Here is a 14,696-nt window from a genome sequence, read left to right as displayed (position 1 = left end):
CCTGGAATGTTCGCACCAGAAAGGCGCACAGTGCTCATTGCTAGAATGCTTGATCGCTACCAGGTGGACATAGCAGCCCTGAGCGAAACCAAGTTTGCTGGTGAAACCCAGCTGGAGGAAGTTGGAGGGGGCTACACCTTTTATTGCATTGGGAAGCCAGAAGGCAGCATGAAGAGTCGGGAGATTGAGTGAGGAGGGAGGAAACCAGCTTTGGTGGGGAGTTAACATGCGTTGTCCATTATATAGTTATCACTGTGTCCGTCCTGTGCGCACTCGTCAACGTCTCTCGGTCTGTTCCTATATCAGTGGTGATCGTTGTGTCTCTCCCTCTCTTTCCATTGATCTTCTTCTTCGTCTTCTTCTTCTCTCTCTCTCTTTTCCTTCCCTTTTTCCCTGTCGTTCTCTGGCCATACTCGTACATCTCTCTCTGTATCGCTCTCCCCCCCCCCCCTCCACGCCCCCCCCCCCCCTCTCTCTCTCTCCCTGCCCCTCTCGGTCTCAGTTTCCCTCTCTCTTCCTATTCGTATTCTCACTGTTTGTCTGTCTGTCTGTCTGTCTCTTCTCACTCTCTCTGTCCGTCTGTTTGTGCATATCTCTTTTCCAATCTCTCTTCCTCGCCGTCTTTTTATGTTTTTCTTCCCCTTTCGTCTGCCTGGGAAACCGAGTCAGGATGACAGAAGAGGGTCACCGAAACATGTAAATCGTTTGACTGCCGTGTGTGTGTGTGTGTGTGTGTGTGTGTGTGTGTGTGTGTGTGTGCGTGCGTGCGTGTGTGTGTGTGTGTGTGTGTGTGTGTGTGTGTGTGGATAGAGTATGGACTGGGGGGGGGGGGGGGGGGGAGAAAGGTATTGCTATCGACATTTAGTACAGTGTGCTTTTGGCTAGGAGCAGTGTAAAATGAACATTTTCTTCAGGCCACACAGTGAAAACGAAACCTTAGTGGGAAGGAGTCCTTTCCGCCGCCCCCCCCCCCCCAACGCCCCCCCCCCCCCCCCCAAAAAAAAGAATGTTTCAGGTCTGTATTGAACACACACACACACACACACACACATGCACGCACGCACACACACATGCACGCACGTGCACGCCCGCACAACACTAGAAGTTTGGATAAGAAATATTGACAGAAAGGATGGCCTATTTCTGATAAAGACAGAATAAGAGTCAGCTTTAATGGTGGGCGCTTAGCTATACCTAAGTTCTCAACGGTGTTCTCCCCCACTTCACCGATGCTATGCCACAATGTGTCCCTCTCATCTACAATCAAGATCACATGCTTGCACTGCGTTTGTATCAACAACAAAGATGACCGTTCCACATCGCAAAACATGTGCTCACAGACGTAACCCACGTTCGGGATCAGACAAGTTACATACAATATTCCTGGGATGTTCCACAGCTGAAATCAGGACCACCAGGTATATGGTACAAGATGTTAGTTCTACAATTTCTAAGTTAGGCGCTAATCTCTTTTCTTTAGTCATTCGGATGAGACGATAAACCGAGGTCCCGTGTGCAGCGTGCTCTTAGCGCACGTAAAAGAACCCACGGCAACAAAAGGGTTGTTCCTGGCAAAATTCTGTAGAAAAGTCCACTTCGATAGGAAAAACAAATAAAACTGCACGCAGGAAAAAAAAGAAAAGAAAAGAAAGGTGGCGCTCTCAGTGTAGCGACGCGCTCTCCCTGGGGAGAGTAGTCCGAATTTCACACAGAGAAATATGTTGTTGTGACAAGAATTACTGTCGTTGTCCATCTTCCACATCAAACGGATCCACTCTTTCTGGGATATCTTAGGGCTGGAATTTAACAAAGGTGTTGATGGAAGAGGCTGTATGTGAGTAAACACGCAGTCCATTGGCGAGTTCAAAGCACGCATTGTACGAAACTGTTTTACTGTGTAGCAACAAAAGTCAGCTGGCCAAAACCGACAGTGGTCAGAAGAAGGCGTGTTGATTTTTAATTCCATGTTTTGAACCAACCACTTTGTGTCGTTACTTGTTTGTTTGTTTTCCCCCCTGCCCCGCCCCCCTCGCCCCCCCCCCCGCCCCCCCCGCCCCCTATCTCATTCTCCCCCCTGCCCACTGGCAAAGGTACACCTTCTTCAAGAAGACTGTCTTCTTTATCTTTTGTAGTAAATGACACGACATCGCTGCTTGACTTTTACGTATACTCAATGTATGATAGTCAGTCGTGTCCGACTATGACCATCAGAACAGCAGAGGAAGCAACTGCTGTCCCAACTGTGTGGGCTAGATTTTGATTATAGTGGAGAGCGTCTTGCCCAAGTTAATCCCCACTCTCTCGACCAAGAGGGGTTTAGGACAGTCGGTGTTGGGATGATTCGCAAAGGCCAACTAGCCCCCAAGGCTGTAGCATTATGAGCGAATGCTCAGTGATGCATAAACAATTTTTTTCTCCCCCCCCCCCCAATGCAAAAATCGTTGTGATATCACCCCTCCCACGAATGTAATAAATTAAAAAACTCACCGAAATCAAAAGCGATGAAATGTGGGTCTACGTGATTCAAAAACTGCATAGCCCATGAAAAGTTGGAGCCAAACATTTCTGTTGAACTTTGCAAGTCTGATCGGAACTGGTGGTCATTCAGGTACGTGTTGTTATCTCTGTGCTGAAAAAAGTCACGTTCATCATAATCATCCATAGATACCCTACCTGTTTGCAAATCAATGTGAAACTGACGATCATTTCCTGGTATCTTGTTGACGAATGCAAAAATAGAAACGAGGACTAACAGCAGGCACACACACACACACACTCAGAGAGAGAGAGAGAGAGAATACAATCATAGGCATTTGTAGTACAATACAATAGCACATCACACCGACCACGCGAACCCGCACGACACGCCACACGACACGCCACACGCCATCCACATAGAAAACACGTGCGTGCGCTCGTATTCACCCGCAAACAAGCGGCGAGTTCGACAAGAATAAAGTAGGGAAGCTTCGACCACCCACCTCGAGGTAACAGTTAGCAAAGCGACGGAGGGGGTGGGAGTAGGAGAAGAAATGTGCCTATCCATACAGCATATAAATGTTTTTTCCTTTCGTGTACAGGTTTATGTTGACTGATTTATGTTGACTGGACGATCATCATTCTTTCTCTCTGTCACTGTTGCTCCTGGAACCAGGTTCTTGATTCAAAGTAATCAGTCATACATTGTTATTCTTCGTTATGGACCAGCGGTATTTTTTCGTAAACTAGCCGTGTATATTTTTATGCAGATTGCAACTGAATGACTGTAAATCACAAGAATTTATGCGTGCTTTGTTTGATATTTGACACAGGTATGAAGGTATGATTATGTCAGCAGTATTGTTTCCTTGGGTTCCATTTCGTCTTATTTCTGCATGTACACCTTGACCTATGCATGGACCCGTTTCGAAGGACCGGTGGCCTGCATAAACGAATCGTGTTCTTGTTCTTGTCCATCTCTTGGTGTCTCTGTTGTCTGCCTGTCTGTTACTTTCGTTCTCTCAGGAGCTAGGGTGGTGGGAAAAACAGATCCATGTGCATACTGCTTATCTCATTACCCTGGTGAAATGAAATTTGTTTGCCCCCCCCCCCCCCCCCAGCCCCCTTGTCTGTCTGTGTGACTGTCTATCCGTCTGTATGTCTCTATCCCATCCCCCCCTCTCTCCGTTTCTCTCTTTTTGCCACCCCTCTTCCTCTCTCTATCTGTGTAGTCAGTATGTTTTTCGCCCTCCCCTTTTAAACGCCGGCAAGCATACATGTAAGAGAGTGGAAGGATTGTGGAAAAGACGGTAGATAGAATGAATAAAACTGGCTCGTTGGAGAGGAACAGTATGAAAATAGATTAACAAATAGTAAAGAATGGTAACTCTCTTCATTCACAAAGTACACAACTTCAAGTCAGTGCGGCTTACGCTACCGATTCAGCTAGCACATAGATAAATAAAAGGTACATTGGAACGAACCCAGACACTTCCTCAAAAAAGGAAGCGCCGGGTCTGTCCTTATACCGATCATCTGACATGTGCACACAGCAGCAAAGACAGAAGAAATGTGCAAACACAAATAGGTTTTTATTCAAGACTGGCATAGCCTCTTTAATCCTGAACAAACCACACAGAACACATGGACAATACAGAACAAACACATGGTTGCCTCGGTGGTTTAATTTCCAGTATGAAAATAGGCCGTATTTGCCTCCCATATAATAAATAGTACAACTCCACCATGTGTTACACAAAATAGAAACTGCATAAATCTTGTCGGGGGATTTTGCAAGGTGAGAAGGGGAGGGGGTAGGGGTGTGGTGGGAGGGGGTGCAAGAGGACAGACAGACAGACAGACAGAATAGACAGAGTGGCTGGTTTCGAATCCAGACTTCTGCATACACTATCGAAAACAACAACAACAACAAAAACAACAGCAACTGATTTGTGTTGACAGATCTTGCTGGTGTTGAAAGTGAGGTGCTGGGAGATTGAAGTAGGAGGGAGGAGAGGAGGAAGGAGAGAGAGAGAGAGAGAGAGAGAGAGAGAGAGAGAGAGAGACGCAGACACACACACACACACACACACACACACACACACACACACACACACACACACACACACACACACACATACAGCAAGCGACCGAGCCAAAGTGAAAAGTTTTCAAAAGAACACCCCCCACCCCTCCCGTCCTTCCCCCCTCCCCCTCCCTCCCTCCACCCCTCCGCCAAAGTTCGATCAGACCATTTTCTTCCAGCAGTTCATTGAACTGCCAATCTTCCAGCCCTTCCCCCCACCCACACCCACACCCATACCCACCCCAACCCCACCCCACTGTCTCTTTCCCATTCTCCTTTCCAGCCACCAGACACCGAAAGCTTTGCGGGGAAGGGAGTAGAGGCGAGGGTCAGGGGGTGGGGTGGGTGGGTGTGGAGGGCGATGGGGCGGGAAGGAGGGTGGTTGATGGAACAGACGGGGGGGGGGGGGGGCGGGAGTGGGGGACTAGGAAGATGATGAGACGGCCAGGAGGGAGGCAGGGAAGGGTGGAAACGAGATGGGGGTGGTGGTGGTGGTGGTGGTGGTGGGGTGATTGATGGAATGTGAAAAGAAGGAGATGAAGGAAGAGGTAGAGAATGGTAGGATAGGGTGGTGGTGGTGGTGGTGGTTGTATGGGGGGGGGAGAGATGGGGGAAAAGGGGAAATGAGGTCAGTGTGTCAGATCACTCAGATCACCACCACACTCCCACACCCCTGCTTCCCCTCCTTTTTTTTTTTTTTGCCCCCCCCCCCCAACCCCCCAACCCCCCACGAGAGGAAGAAGGAGAAAAAGAAAAGTCCAAGGACGTTCCTTGGAGCCAGAGGCTGAGCTCATCGTTCCGTCTGTCTACTGCTGCTGCTGCCTTCGATAGTTAAGAGAGGAGCAGTACTGCTGCTGCTGCAGCTTTGTGCTTACGCCCGTGTGTGTGTGTGTGTGTGTGTGTGTGTGTGGGCGGGCGGTGGGGGTGGGGGGTAATGGGGGGGGAGGATGTTTCGGGGGTTAGGGTGGAGGGAAGGGGTAGGTTGGGGAGATCGATTCTTGTCTTATCTAAACCAGGCCGGGGCCGTCCGATGGTAATTCAGTGAATCTCTACAGACTTCACCTCCCCCCGGCTTTCGCCTAACCCATTTTCGTGTGTGTGTGTGTGTGTGTGTGTGTGTGTGTGTGTGTGTGTGTGTGTGTGTGTGTGTGTACTCGTTTTTGTTTTCTTGTTCTTTTTTTTTTCCTCTCTCTCTCTATGTCTGTGTGTCTTTCTTAATTTTCCTTCCTTCTTTCATTTTCGTAATTAATTACCCCCTCCCCCACGCCCGGCTCCCTTTCGTTTTACCCTTCTTTCTTTCTTTCTTCCTTCCTTCCTTCCTTCCTACCATTCCCCCTTTCTTAATCATTCCCACTTTCCCGCCATACCCCGCCCCCGCCCCCTTCTTCCTCCGCCGGCAATGTGTGTGTGTGGTGTGTGTGTGTGGGGGGGGGGGGGGGAAGGGGAAGGAGTTGGGAGGCGAAGGCCATAGGATAACAGGTGACTGTTGGAGATTGTCAGTGCTCAACAGTGCTGGCTTTGCAATTTTCCATCTGATACTTTTTGTTTGCTGCCCCCCCCCCCCCCCCGCCCCACTGCCCCTCCCCCCCCCCTCCATTATTTTGAAGGAAGTGAATATTTTTGTTAGGTCGCCAGAAGGCCACACGCCAGAGGAGACCCTGCACTGCTGCTGAGTCACTTCGGTGGTATTCGGTAGTGCCTGTCAGTTCTGATTGTTCAGAGTGGAAACTGCATCCCTCCATCGACAGTCAGAGTGGATACTGCATCCCTCCACCGACAGTCCCCCATGAACCCGCCGACACTGAAGACCTTGACTAGACTCACCCCAAGCGCGCAAGTGGAGGGGTGTCGAAACTGAGGTTACCATGAGAGCAAGAAGTGAATTTTTTTTCACGGGATTTATTTATTTTCTTACACTTAGGTAAACCTGAATTCGAACCGGTCTTGCCGTAGTTTGTCAGTTTTGAATTTGTAGAATATTTGTTCACCCCCAGTTTTGGCGCATTTTCAGCCCTGATCTTTGCAAGGAAATCGCAACTTACTAAATCACCTCAGCTGACGCAGCCTTTCGCAACTGAGCGCCTACGTGTGCGCGCGTGTGTGCGTGCGTGCGTGTGTTCGTGCGTGCGCGCGCGCGCGTGTGTGTGTGTGTGAAGAGAGGATGGTGTATTGCGGCCACTACAGTTACAGTAACAGTGCTGCCACTGTTTAAATTTGAAATGCTGTATTGTGAATGTGATGGTGGTGGTCGTCAGCGTCATCATCATCATCATCGTCATCGTCGTCGTTCGTTCCAGTTCAGTTTCCGGGAGGCACAATAATGCGTCAAAGCTACAGACTGATCCATACTTCTGTGCCCCACATCTGCTAAATCCCCCTCCCCACGACCCACCCGTGGGATCAGATGCAGGAAATCCTACAGTATAAATAGTATCCCCGGCACCACTGAACACCACCGAAGTGACTCAACAGTAGTGCAGGGTCTCCTCTGGTGTGTAGCCTCATGGCGACCTAACATCGATGGTTCCCTGTGGACTGCCGACGCTGGAACTACGACGGACAAACCCGGGTGTGGCTGTGTATGGGGGAATCTAAATGAACGGCGTGGGAGTAATACCACTGAAACGGTGCAGATGACGGGGCAGCAAAAAAAAAGAAAAAAAGAAAAGAAAAAAGTATCCCCGCCTTCTGGAAATTCTGTGCAAGAAATTTCCTCTTTTCTATCACTGTCTTTGTTTCTGCCCCCCCTTTTTTTTCTTCCTCCTTCACTGTTGTCTCCTTTTTACTGTCTTCCCAGTCCATTCCTCTTTCTTTTTTTTCCGGTCGAGCAAGCCTTGGCACATATTTCTCTTTTCTCGCAGTCTATGATGTAGGCCTACTATCTGTGCTGTTTTGCTTTTGTGATTAGGTCAATAGTGAAATTGTAAACAGTGGGATGGGTACTTGCCGTCCATTCTGCAGTGTTATCTGCATATATGGCTTTTTGGTGTATTTTTCGTTTGACTTCGAAGTATTTTTAATCCGCTTTTACGATATTTGTTTCGCAACCTGGACGATGAATTAAACGGAAGGGCTGACGTCCTCTACACGGCCTAGTCTTATTTCCCCTCAGGAACTAAATGGTTAAGATAATGTCATGAACTGTGTTTTGTGGGTTTGTCTTGGCGATTAACTCTTTCCATACGAACGGCGAAAGAGACGACGTTAACAGCGTTTCACCCGAATTACCATCATCAAAATATTGCAAGCGGAAGGCTCTTATACTGAAGACGTGAATGTTGACAAAGAATACCACAATTCTGACGACGGAAGCTAAAGGTTGGGTCATTCAGACACCCACTGGACATCCGAGGGGTCTGTGTAGAGGAGAAGAGAGGACTGGCCGTACTGAGTGAGTTAAAAAAGAAAAGAAAAGATGTGACAGTTTTTGCGTTGAAGTGGTTGAGCATTTGTTTGGTTTGACAGTCCTAACATGGCCCTGTGCGGTCGGCTGGACTATCAGCAACAATAAACAATTAAAAGGGGGAGGGAAGGGGAGGTGTCTGGCATACACATAGACCCGGTGCGCGCTTATGTTATGATGATGACCACAAAGATGATGACAGTAAAACAAATTCAAACACACGTCAAATACACAGGCCGTTAATCATACAGAGCACAAATTCCGTGTTTGAAAAAGAGACCACTTTACTGATTTGACTGCTGACGTGTTGAATGCGTTATCTATTGGCTGACTAAAGGAATATTTCAACTCTGGAGATCATCGATCCGTGAAACGTCTGTAGAATAAAATCAAAGAGAGAGAGAGACAAGACAAGACAAGACAAATTCTTTATTATCGAGGATAATAGATAAGCACTGGCGCGCTTTTTTCATTCAGTCCCCGCCCTGAAACAGGGTCTACACTACACAAAACTACATTATATATGTCATTGCATGAACTACACAGTGCTACTTAAAGTCATAGAATACGAATACTATACTACATAAAGGCATAAGCATGGTAAAAATAAGACAGACAGACAGAGAAAGAGAGACAGAGACAGAGCGAGAGACAGAGAGAGACGTCGATCGCCTGAGGGCAGGGCAAGAAAATACATTACCAACATTTTCAGTTTCAGTTTCTCAAACAGACGTTGCTGTGTTCGGCCAGATCCATTATACACTACACCGCACATTGATAGGCAGATTCCTGACCAGCAGCATAATCCGACGCGGATAACACCTCATTTCCATGGTTTGAATTCTTCTTTCCAAATCCGCCGAAAGTGTCCGGGTCCACGTCTCGCATGTTTTCAGGAAGATGGATTACACCAGTGCACGCAGGAGTCTGATCTTGTGTTTCATGGACATGTTGCTGTCTTTCCATACAGTTTTCAGTCTGGACAGTGCTGATATTGTCTTTGCTAATAATAATAATAATAATAAATATTGATGGTATTTATATAGCGCTGAATCTTGTGCAGAGACAAATCCAAGCGCTTTCACACCAGTCATTCACACGCATGCATAACTCTAAAACTGAAGAAAACTGAAGAAAAGGAAGAGGTAGGGGAGGGAGGCTATCTTGTGAAGAGGTGGATTTTATGGCCAGACTTGAAAGAGCTGAGTGCTGAGACCTGACGAAGCGAAATACAAGGTCCAGAGACAGAGAAAGAACGGCGTCCAACAGTGGAGTGTTTGAATCTGGGTATGCGTAAACAGAGTGGATCCAAAGCCGATCGTAGAGAGCGAGATGGAGTGTAGAGGTGAAGGCAGCCACAAAGATAGGAAGGGGCAGATTTGTGAATACATTTATAACATAGAGTACTGATCTTATACTTTATTCTGTGTGAGACAGGGAGCCAATGGAGATGTTGCAAAATAGGAGTGATGTGCTCAGATCTTTTCTTTCTGAGGACGAGTCGGGCAGCAGAGTTTTGTATGCGCTGAAGGGACTGAATGGATGATGCAGACAAACCAGACATGGCTGACTGATATTTTTTTGCATGGACAGTTTGTTGTCAAGGACAACGTCGAGGTTCCTGACTGAGACTGGAAAGAGGGATGGATGTACTGCCAAGTTTGATTTTGTCAGCTGTGAGAGTTTTTGTTTAGTTCCTATGATCGTTGCTTCGGTTTTGTCTGCGTTCAATTGTAATTTATTTAGATTCATCCAGTTTTGAATGTCCAGGAAGCATTCAGATGTTTCTTGGAAGTTGAGTGTCATCAGCATATGAATGATGAGTAACATTGTGGTGGTTGATATTTTCAGCAAGAGGAGCAGTGGACAGTGTGAAGAGAACTGGACCTAAAATAGATCCCTGTGGGACTCCGTGTTTGATTTTAACAGGTTCAGACTGGAAATTATCGACGACGACAGACTGGAATCGATCAGTGAGATAAGGTTTGAACCAGTTGAGAACAGTGCCGTTGATGCCAAATGTAAAATGAAAACGGGAAAGAAGGATTGAATGGTCTATCGTGTCAAAGGCGGCTGACAAGTCGAGAAGTGAGAAGGGAACATTTTCCTGAGTCTACCCTTGAGTGGATGTCTGGTTTGGACCCTTCATTGCTGATGATGGATCCCATGTAGGTGAACTGTTCAACAGTTCCACGTTTCTGTCCACGGAGTGTTACATCAGCAGCGATGGTGATGGTGTGGCTGGCCATCAACTTGGTCTTTTCGGCGCATATTTCCATGTTAAATCTTGTCAGTGTTTCATCCAGTTTTTTTTTTAAAACAATCTGGGCGAGTTCTTGCTCACTACCTACCAAGCCGTATTATTTTCATGTTATGCTTTCTCCACCACAGTACTTTATTCTCCTTAATAAAAAAAAAAAAAAAAAAAAAAATTCATTATGAAGTATTTTTCTTTTTCTTTTTTTCTGAGGCGAAACTGTATGTAAATTCATTCTTTCATCCTAAAAAAAATCAGTTTGACTTCACACACACACACACACACACACACACACACACACACACACACACACACTGTCTGATGTTTTTGGGTAATAACTGTGGCAGCAGAGGTGTACAGGTCTGTAATTTTGCTACCTACCTTGTATGATACCATGCCGTGGGCCCAACAGCAATTTCGGTCGGTTTGTGGTGCCTTTGTACCAGTTTTCGTCAATTTTATGTTGAAGCGAGCAGTGCTGAAAAGGAAAAGCTGGGTGGCCATGATAACAATATGCACGAGAAGGGTTGGTTTGATGATGAATGTAGATGTTTTAGGAGAAATGTTCGGAGATTACTTAGAAAGAACAGAAGAACATTAGATAAAGATGATAACAGTTTATACGTTTGGACTAGAAGAGAATATAAACATCTTTGTGACAAGAAGAAAAAAGAAGTTAATAAAAACTTGTTGGATGATTTAATAGTGTCTATTAAAGATCAAAAAGAGTTTTGGGAGTGTTTGAATAAAATTTCGTCAAAGCAGAAGCAACCCAAAAACAAAATTTCTGTAGATAATTGGTTTATACACTTCAAAGCCTTACTTGATACAGATTCGTATCACAGCAGTGAACCAGATTTGCCAGCGATGGAGAATGAACTTATGAATCAACCAGTATCAAAAGAAAGAGTTTTAATTGCACTAAGAAAGATTAAGAACCATAAAACTGCAGGTCCTGATGGAATCATCGGAGAGTTTTTGAAAGCTCCATGTGAAATATTTGTAGATTTTTTTGGGTAAAATTGTTCAATACTTTATGTGATAAGGATATTTTCCCGATAGTTGGTGTGAATTGTTAACCGTTCCACTTTATAAGAAAGGGGATGTAAATGATACTAATGATTATAGAGGCATATCACCGTCCAATATCAGTAGCAAAGTATTTAGTACAATCATTAATAGGAGGCTTCAGGAATATGTGGAGCATAATAATATAACAGACGAACATCATGCTGGCTTTAAACGAGGATATTCAACAACTGATTATATGTTTACTCTTTTGTCTCTTATTCAGAAACAGTTTTTTTCTAAATCGTAAACTCTACGTAGCGTTTATTGATTTTGAAAAGGCGTTTGATTATATCAATAGAAATTTATTATGGCCTATTCCGATAAAACAAGGGATAACAGGGAAGCTCTTCAAGTGTATTAAATGTATGTACGGCGTAGTTAAAACAAGAATTAGATGTGGTAACAAACTTACAGATTATATTAATTGTACAAGGGGAGTAAAGCAGGGTGATGTGTGTTGTCCTGTTTGGTTTTCTTTCTTTATAAATGAATTAGTATTGGAAGTAATAGACCAGGGAAGGCATGGTGCTAGTTTCACTGTTGACTTAATAGAATTGTTTATATCATTACTTGCTGATGATATCGTATTGCTCTCAGACACAGTTACTGGTCTACAAAAACAACTAAATAATTTGAAAAATTCAGGAACTAAATTGCAATTAAAGGTTAATCTTGAAAAAAGTAATATCATTGTTTTTAGAAAAGGGGGGGGGGATATTTGGCAGCAAGGGAAATGTGGGTTTACGATGGCATTGTTCTACCAGTTGTTAATGCTTACAAATACCTTGGCACTGTTTTCTTTACTCGTTTGAGCTTTGTAGCTGCATGCAGAAACTTGTCTGGTAAAACAAAGAATGCACTGCTGCAAGTTATGAAGAAACTTTTTTTTGTTGAACAATAACTCTCTTGACATTTTTTTAAATACTCAGATAGAACCAATCGTACAGTATGGTTCAAAATTGTGGGGATTAGATAAGACTGCTATTGTACATTGTGAATCTCTTCACTTATTGGGACTAAAAAAAAAAAAAAATAGGATTCGACATGAAAACATTTAATGATCTCGTGTATGGGGAAACAAACAGATATCCAATATATATTAATTCTGCAGTAAACTGTGTTCGTTATTGGTTGAAACTGTTAACAATGAATGATAGTACTGATGATAGTACTATTCGAAACCTTGCATGTTATCTATGTAGAGCTTTTAAAACCAGAGACACCGTATTGTCTTAGTTTATTTCTTTATTAAGCTGTGGAATCAATTGCATAAACACTGACAGTTATGACATTTACAAATTTTGTTATTGCCCCTTGTTCATGTGGGGCGTGGCAATGAATAAGTTATCTGTCTCAGTCTCAGTCTCTCTCTCTCTCACACACACATACACACACACATGTGCACGCATACACACACACAAACACGCACGCACGCACACACACGCGCGCGCGCATCGCGTGCGCTTGGACGAGTATCAAACTTGTACCTGGCTGTTGCCGTTGTCAGCGGTATTCAGATCAACGCACGTTCCTCTCAGGTCGATGACCGGTTAGTAGGCTGAGGGTGGGTGGGTGGGGGAGAGGAGACGGTAAGAGTGAGAAGAGTTAATGGAGAAGGTGTGTGTGTGTGTGTGTGTGTGTGTGTGTGTGTGACACAGAGGGACGGATGGTTGCCGAATCATTGCTTCGCCACCACGACCGTGCACAGTGAAGTAGGTCATGGACGCGAATTAGGTCACGGATTGTGAACTAGGTCATGGCTTGGTTGGCCGGAGTCTTACGTCAGAAGCTAGTGTGTCTGTCCTTTGCTGCCATTAAGCCAAGTGGAGGGAGATAAAGAGAGACAATGCGTGTGTTTCTCTCTCTCTCTCTCTGTATGTGTGTGCTTAAAAAATTCAGTTTTTATTCTTGTTCAAACTGGTCATTTGAATAGCATGCTTACTTGTTGTTAAATGAGAGAAACAAAAATTGCCTCGTTTCAGGTATACAAACTTACAAGGTTTTTTTTTTGTTTTTGTTTTTTTGAAAAATGTTAACATACCTGTGTTACACATGAACGAACTATACATATTTTTCATAAATTTCAGGAAAATGTATACCTTGAGAAGAAAAAAAAAGAGAAAGAAAGAAAATGAAGAAGATTCAGACGGCGTTTCTTTCTTCACTGCTTCACTGGAGAGCGAGAGAGAGAGAGAGAGAGAGAGCTGTTGACAGCAGCCAATGTCATTTGGCTGACATTATATAGACTGACCTCTGTCTGTTAGTAAACGTCTTCTCAACCTTCGTGGGGCCTGGGTGTGTGTGTGTGTGTGTGGGGGGGGGGGGGGGGGCGGAGGGGAGGATCACACACACACACACACACACACAGAGGCTTAAGAGACACCTGTTGTGCCCTTTATTTTTTGTTTACAGAGGTGACTGCCCGGTTAGTAGGTTGAGCTGGGAGAGGGTCGGGGTGGGGGAGGGGGGGGGGGCGATTGCCGGTGAGAAGAGTGGACAGAGGGGGGTGGTGGTGGTGGCGGAGCGTTATGGGTTGGCGGCGGATGGCAACAAGAAATAAAAACAGGGAGGGTGGTGGAGGCGAGGGAGGCAGGTGGGAAGATGGGGGAGGAGGAGGAGGGGTGTGAGGCTGCGACGTTGTACAAGTGGCTGCAACGATGCGTGTACCATGAACTAGGTCATGTTCTGTGAAGTAGGTCATGGCTGACGGCGAAACGCTTTGCTAACTGCACGGACCGAGTCAATGTTGTGTGTATATAATTATGCGCGCGACCCCCTCTATTTGCCTTCCCCCCACTGCCCCCTGCCCCCCCCCCCCCCCAACCCCTCTCGCCCCCTGGCGAAGGCAAGTGATTGGGGAACTGAGGACGGAGGAGGTCCTTGCACCAATTCATCAGTGTATACTGTTGTGTGTATGATCGGGTTGGCGGTGGAGGTGGGTCTTTAAAAAAATTGTGTGTGTGTGTGTGTGTGTGTGTGTGTGTGTTATGCATAAAGCAATAACAATGTTATGTTGTTGCACACACTATGGTCGCCACGCGCACACATGCACACGCTCACTCAGTCTCTTGTACCAGCGCATTTCGGTGAAAGCCAGACTCAATATAAACTGCCCAGAGTGAGCCCCCGTACGTATAACCTGGCTAGAATAAAAATTATGGACACGTATAAACTAGCCAGGCCAGGCTTCATTGTACCTGGGGTAAAGTTTAGCCTTGGCCAGTTTATTTCCTCTTGGACTGACAATTTTATTCCCCCCTCTTTTTCTCTTACATACATTGATATTTGAAGGGTGTGAATATTGCGAAGATTTACAACCTTTGATTGAAAGCTATGTGAAGTGCGATGGATTTTTTTTTCTCACAACATTTACCATACAACGGGCTTTATTCAATATTGGG

Source organism: Babylonia areolata, chromosome 18 (assembly GCF_041734735.1).
Source record: "Babylonia areolata isolate BAREFJ2019XMU chromosome 18, ASM4173473v1, whole genome shotgun sequence".
NCBI classification, from domain to species: Eukaryota; Metazoa; Mollusca; class Gastropoda; order Neogastropoda; family Buccinidae; genus Babylonia; species Babylonia areolata.
Note: the sequence above shows the minus strand (reverse complement) of the source record.